Below are 7,639 nucleotides of genomic sequence, written 5' to 3'. Positions count from 1 at the left end.
TAAAAACAAAGTAAAAAAAATTTAACGGGAGTAAAATATAACGTTGAATTTTCATTTCTGGACGTTAGTTTTCAGATAGTTACTTGAAAGAGTTACCAGAAAATGTAGAATTTCTTGAACAGAATTTTTTTTTTAGGACAACCGTGAAATTCCTACCTTTTCTTCCAGAGCGCCAAGATCTCTCTCCACCCCCTCATGCTTCCTCTGCAGAGCCTGAACACTAGCCGATCTCTACATTAGTCGTCTGAGGACAAAATTGCATCTTTCTCTTGGATCCAGGTAGATTGTCTCATCAGCATCTCTGTTCAGAGGTGTGAAAAGGAAAAAATCTTTACTCATTGATGATGCTTTAGTCTTTAATGGAACCCATAACAATCCATTTTCTTTTTAAACCAGCTATGAACTAAGTTGCCACTTACAACAGACATGGAATTTGCATTTTATTATATTCATCGAACCATATCTCCAATATAAAAAAAAAAAGAGAAAAAAAAAATGCAGAAAGAATTTTTTTTTAAAGAATAAAAGTTAAAATATATAACCAAAGACAAGATGAAAAGAGAATACATAAAGTGGTGGTTGGGTGAGGGGGCTGGTGGGCAACATGGTTGAGCGGTTTAGTGATTGTTGCCTAGGTTATTTCAACCTTCCCTTAAATAGAACCTAAGAAAAATAACTCCTTGGGGATGAATAAAGGGAATTCAATTATCATTGTTATCTAATATTTCCTGTTTGTGATACCAAATGCATAATTAAACAGTTACAAGACTGACCTGTTAAATCGCTGAATCTCATGAGACACCAAACAATCTCTCTTGCCTCAGTAGAGAAGCTGCTTCAGTCTTTGCCAAGCTCCATTCACCTCCTGATTAAAAATTCAAAAAAGCCAACACCATATCATTTAAGAGAAACGAAAAATGTTTTTTACCGATCTGTGATTAAAGTTTCAAAATTATGCTTTTGGTTGGAAAAAAACAAACGAGTTTGCTATTTATTTCAAATAGTTATACACAAAAAAAGCAATCTACAAATATTTCTAATGCAACACTGAATTCAAAATCTAAAAGATCTTATTATGTAGAAATATTGTACTGAAATAAAAATAATTTCATCCAGCTCTCTCTCTTTGAATCATCAATATTGTTCAAATTATACATGAAATAAACTTTTTACCAGACAGATATGCAGAAACTGAAAGAAATATTATTTTGAAAGGAAACATAAAAAAGTTGCGTGGCAAATTCAATATTTTAACAAATGGTCTTCAAGTAATTCTAAATCGTCCAACAGTAATAGAGAATGATACAAACCTCTGCTTTTGTCTGATAGTGTCCTGCTCTGGGTGCTCCTCAGCAATCAGTGGTCAGCCAAACTGTTAACCTCGGCCACTTTATCTTCATGGTTTTGAAGGTCCTGCAATACACCAAAAAAATAATCTAGACTTTTCATACTATTTCAAAATAATAATATTAAAATATGAAATCATTCTATTTCTAATGACAGGATATAACAAGAGGAAATTGAGCAATCCTAAGAAGAACATTTCTTGAAAAATTACATTATTTCACAATTAAGAGCACAAAACATGCATACCAATAATTTTCATTTCTTAATTACTATATAACGAACATTGAGTATCAAAAACATGACTTTGGCACCACTCACAAAAAGCAACAGTAAAAATTTCTCTTTAGATTTCAACTAATTAATAAATTTTTTTAAAAAGTCATTTCATGTGGAATAGAGATTAAACTGAGATGGCTAAATAAAGATTTAATTTCTTTTCTCCTAATCAAGACTACAAATGTGAGTGGATATTAACTTTTAAGTACTTTGAACACTACATAACTAAAAACCTGAGAAGAAGAAAAAATGTCTCGAGTGTTAATACATTTAAACAAAAAGATTTCTAATATTAAAGCTGCAAGTCATTGTGCCAATAGATTACCCCAAGATTGTGGTAAATCATAGCAGCCTAATATGCTGAGGGCTTGAGTCCGACTTGTCATTTTATCATTAAACTATAATCCAGTGTATAAATAAATGATATAAATCGATTCTTAATAAGCTATCAATGTAGGATAATATTAGACCAAAAGGTAGTTGGTTTGTTTTTGTTTTTTTTGCCTCATTTGAACTTGTTTTTTTCAGTGACTTTCAGTTACCATCCGTTGGACTATTGTAATCAACAGTCTGGTTAGTAAGTCAGGAGAACTGATAAGCAAAGTACAATGGTAATTCTTTTTCTAACTTTCAGTAAATTAAGTAAAAAAATATAGTGAATTAATGAAACAATTATACTGAAGCCTCAATATCCTTCACAAAGGAAAACTTATAATTTAAAATAAATGATAAAATAAAATATACATTGACAACACATTCACAATGATCTATAAAGTTAATGGTAAATATCTTAAAAACGGTTTGTGGGTATTGAGCTTTTCCTTAAATGCTCAGCATCAACAAATGATAATAGATACACAGAATGATTGATACCTTCTGAAAATTCATCAACTTCTTTTGCAAAACTTCAAACATGTTCCAAGTCAATTCCAAACTCCTCAGATGTTACAAAAGCATCCTATAAGAAAAAAAATTAATTCAAAATGGTTAAGTACATAAATGAAGGGTACAAACATTATCAAGATTGTCTTTTTGTTAAGTAACTATCAATGACTCCAGCATTTTTCTCCACATAATTTCTCTTCTACATTTCCCCTTTTCATCCTACATAATTTAAAAGATTAGCATGTAAATTGCCCCTTTGATATAATTAATTTTCAAAAAATCTATGCATGTCAAAGCAACAAGTGTTGATTATTCATTTTTACGGAAAACATCTTCTTCGAATTGAAAGTCAAATGATCCATCTGCCGAAAAAAAGGAAAAAGCTGTAAGTGGCTACTTGTTTACAAAGAAATATACAGCCTTTTCCCCTAAGACGGCAGCAATAACCAGTAAATTTGAATATCATCATTTGCTCACCTTGTCATTGATCCAGAACATAACTTCCTGCACTCCCTCATGAACTGTACCAGCTTCAAGGCCTGCTGGAGTTTGGTCCCCTTGATCTTTAGACTAGACAGTTAGCTTCTCCCACAGACGGTGGAGCTCATCAAGTCTGGCCTGAGGTTAAATGAACAGTTTTAAAAACATTAAATTACCCGTCACCCAAGTTCCATTTTACTCTGACTAGGACCTCATACTCCCTTTTCATCAAGTGACCAGAAAGTGGGATGTGACTTAAGACTTTAATGAAGCCTTAGTCAAATCATCGTTGCTTCTCTTTGACTGAAAGGAGATTTGCAATATATTATGGGGAAAAAAACATAATTTGAGAGAGAAACGGGATTTCAGTTGGCTTGCCCTTACAGAGTTGAACATATACAATCAACTTACTCGTCTTCTTATCCACATAGGTGGTTCGTTGTTGACATATTCCTATGCTAAAGCTAGATTAATTATATCTATACATTCTGTCATATAAAGAGAATTCCTTACACATTATGGTATTAAGTCAAAGGCTTAATTTTTTTTTATATACAGATGCCTCAATAAACTACAATCTTTTTTCAATTTTATTTTATTTCTTATCTAAAGCTCCTTCCTCATTGAAAGAAAAAAGGCCCAGATCTTTATGTCATCACAACATGTGACAAATCATTATTCTTCATTAAACATTTCTAGACTATTCCGTACCTGGATGGTCTCCGAAGCAAAGTGTTCCTGGTAATCATCTCTTTACCCATCTCATCCAAGGCCTCAATGGCATTGGCGTGGGCTGCCACTTCTGCTTCAATGCCTGGGTGTTTTTGGATCTTAGCCTGTAAAGAGAAAACATGCAACAAGTAATAAGTAAAAAAATTTAATCACTGATCAACCAATAAAGGGAAACAAATATTCAATTCAACCTTTATTAAAAGTCAAACACGGTGTTAAGTTTCACATTTATTTCAACCATTATGCTATAATGTGATTGCTTAACGACTTGTTACGTATTTCATTAGATTTGTCTGATGGTTGTGATGCAAGCATGTCACAGGAAACTGAACAAACACCTGTATTTAGGGGAAAAAACAATTCATATTTAGTTTAACTGAATAAAACAAAGGCCGTTGGATTCTGATATTCTTCTTATTAAGGTAGGTCTTATTATAAATCATTTAGTATAGATGATGTTTTGTTTCTTTTAAAATGGAGAGAGAGAAGATAAATCAGAATATGATGAAACAAAATCTTTATCTATCCAAAATGTTAGAATTTTAATTTATTTATATGAAAAATCACTTTAACATGTTTTTTAAATTGATGTAATGTAATGTTAGTTCCATTTGTGTCGTATTAATTTTGAGAAAAGAACACAATATTTTAAAATCTTATTTACTCAAAAATTTTGGTATAAAAAACAAAAAGGGGAAAAAAATCAGAATATGGCTAATTTTGGACCCCCATTAAATCTGTGTAAACCGATTCAATCTGTATAAGTGGCAAGTCTGGAGATAATGGTGACCTGCATCCAGAAAAAAACAAGGTTCACTCAAAGTCATGTACAAGATTTCCTTTGACACAACAGTTTCATTCTTAATTGACCAATCCTTTCAGGCTACTTTGATGCCATGCATAATTAAAACAGTGCTTCTGGAAAAGTTGAGACCTGCTGTTCCCAAGAAACATCCCGGTTTGTTGACACCTTGGCATGTATTCCACCATGACAATGCTTTGGATCGTAAACCACTCTTGGGAGTTTTATGGATGAGAAGCACTGAATCATTCGATTATTTATTGATCTATGACTTTCGTTTACTTTACTTAAAATGAAGAAAAACGTCTATGGGGAAAGATTTGAGAAAAACATAAAATTCGCCACAAAGAAGTCATCAGGTCCATTGATAAAGTTTGCTTACATCACTACAGTTGACAGATGGTTACGTTTAAGGCAACAGTGCATGAAATCAGTCTATGACGAATAGAGCAATAAACAAAGGTGCTTTATGTGAAAGTTCACCACCTTTGAATAGTTTTGATTTTACAGATGCAGGAAACTCATTTTGGAATGGACCTTGTATCTTGGACTTTGTAGCTGTTTTTGCATTTGATGCTAGTCCATCAGAAAGTAATTTCTGCCAGATCTAACAGACCTAACTACCCAGTCATCGCTACAAAGGTAGAAAGGCAAGACAAAACCTTGATTGCACCCTGGATCCATGGTGAGTGTTCTACCATCTGAACAATCAGAGCCATGATGGATGACGTTATTATCAATGATTAAATCATAGTATTCTTCATATTAATGCCTTTCAACTCACTTGCAATTGGTGGGGTCTCTGTAGCTTTCATCTGAAGCAGTTTGCAGTTTCTCTAGAATCCATGACTCGAGTTCATCTGCATCCCGACTTAAAGTACTGGTAGCGACGGGAATCTTCCAGATTGTTCTTCCTATCACGGCAAGCAGCCTTGAAGGCTGCATAACGGCCAAGGACTTCATCTCTTTGGCCTGGATGTCCTCAGCCGTCTCCAGGACTTTGATCTCTCGGGCAGTGCCTTCTGATGAGGACGTCATGTTGATGAAGATGGAGAGTTCTGCTTATTATCACTAACTTTATCTGTCAAAGAAACAAAGATGAATAGACATTGAATATATTTCCACTTTAAATTTGTGTTACTAATTTGATACCTAATCACAATGAAAATGTGACACAGAAGAATGGCCTTCACTTCATACCCTGGAGGCAATGGGTTCAAGTTCCACATGTCATGTGGTGGCCTTGAGCAAGTCACCTCGCCCTGGCTTCTTGTTGGCTGCACTGCAGCTGATGCTTGGGATAATATAAGGATTCCCTTGAAATAACCTTCTTAAAGAAAAATTTCCTCAATGGAATAAATAAAGGGAATTTTATCTTTTTAGTAATAGCAAAAGCAGAATCCATGAATTGAAATCATTTTTTTTCCTTCCTTTTTTTTTTTAATGACTTAAAGTATCAAAAATTTAAAAACTATTACATATGTAAATTATGGGAAGTTCCTTCAATCCTTCATGGGAAGAAGATAATATTGTGCTGCTTCAACTTAATTATCTCAATTTTTTAAAAGCCTTTGATCTGAGACCAAAACTCATTCATTTTCATTATCTGCATTTCAGCAGATGTTATCTCCAAGTATTAAGATGTCCTTTTATGAAGAATCAAATAGCATTTTTACATCATTGAGTCTTGCTGCACTTCTTTAGTGATTATACTTTTTAAGATTTCATCACGCTGCATTTTTTTTTTAAATGCCAACTGAAGGCATCAAATTCATATCATATTACGAAATTCAGTATTCCTAAAAGACTTTGAATTGATTATTGAATAGAAGCAGTATAAGGTGTTCAAAACTATATATGTCATGCAAATTTTCAAATCTACAGGTCGTACAGGAAAAAAACTTTTTAATGTGTTTAATGTTCCAGTGCTTTCTCCTTCAATACATGGTTATTAATTTATAAAGCTTTTAGTTTCAGATATAGTAAACAATTCTTTCTAAAACAGAAAATGTGTGAAATTTGAATTGATCTTTAATGAATATTGTACTAAAAGGTGCCACATAAAAGGTTTGGGGGGGGGGGGGGGGGGGAGAGAGAGGAGCTGACGCAATGTGAAAGGGTGGTGGTGCTGCCTATGGTAGACATTGGTGCAACAAGGCTAAAAAGATGAGCATTGCATATATATTTTTTTTCATTGGGGAGGGTGGAAAGTTTTAACTCTGATTGGACCCATATGTTTTTAAATAAAGGTTAAAAATAGAATATGTGCACTTAAAATAAACAATGTTAGTTGACAACAAGGAATGAAACAAACAAATTAATAAAATAAAATTTGGGACATTAGTATTCACAACTTGTTCAATATAAAGTATTTAATCTTGTTGAATGCGAAATGAACTGTATACTATTATTATTATCATTATTATTATTATTATTATTATTATTATTATTATTATTATTATTATTATTATTATTATTATTATTATTATTATTATATTATTTTATGTAAGTCAGTTACCTGAACTGTTAAAATGATTCCAAATGCATAAAAATGCTTTGAACAGGAGGTAGGCAACTATGTATGATAAGATGAGAATGATTAGAGCAACAAAGATTAGGTCTGGATGATCTTCTAGGAATGGGCACTTGAACATTAGAAGAAACAAAAATGGCACAAGTCCTAACTCTCAGTGATTATGGATAAAACACATTGAGATTGTTGAGTCATTCTTTTCTTTTGTTATTTTCTTTATCATTTATTATTTTATTGCAGGACTTAACTGTCAAATTCAACAACACAAATGGAATATTGATTTAAAACCACATCTGAATATTTACATAACGGATACGCTTCCGCTTAGGGATCTAATTGATTTTCATCTTCTGTTCCTTTTCATGTTTTTCTCTAAAATGAAATCACGTTAAGATGAGGAAACATCATATCATTATCAGTCATATTTTTTCAAATTCATACTGTACAAAGTCAGTCTTGTCATGTGTGGTGGTGGGCAAGGTGCAAATATAAAGAAACAATTTAAAATTTGGAAACATAAACACTCCAAAATCAAACCATTTGCAAATTTTGTATCAATAAAAACTGGAAAATTTTTAATTTTG

At 32.6% G+C, this 7,639-nt stretch overlaps 2 pseudogenes; both read right to left on the bottom strand.

The window, feature by feature from the left end:
- Positions 1–235: 235 nt before the first annotated feature.
- LOC144961700 (spectrin alpha chain-like) lies at positions 236–2,870 on the bottom strand (annotated as a pseudogene).
- A 111-nt stretch (positions 2,871–2,981) lies between these two features.
- LOC144961701 (spectrin alpha chain pseudogene) lies at positions 2,982–5,599 on the bottom strand (annotated as a pseudogene).
- Positions 5,600–7,639: the final 2,040 nt, after the last annotated feature.

This window comes from Berghia stephanieae, unplaced genomic scaffold (genome assembly GCF_034508935.2).
Source record: "Berghia stephanieae isolate SIO BIC M18660-M18661 unplaced genomic scaffold, UCSD_Bste_1.3 scaffold3657, whole genome shotgun sequence".
Lineage (NCBI taxonomy): Eukaryota > Metazoa > Mollusca > Gastropoda > Nudibranchia > Aeolidiidae > Berghia > Berghia stephanieae.
The sequence above is the reverse complement of the archived record's forward strand: the minus strand, read 5'-3'. Positions and strand labels throughout refer to the sequence as shown.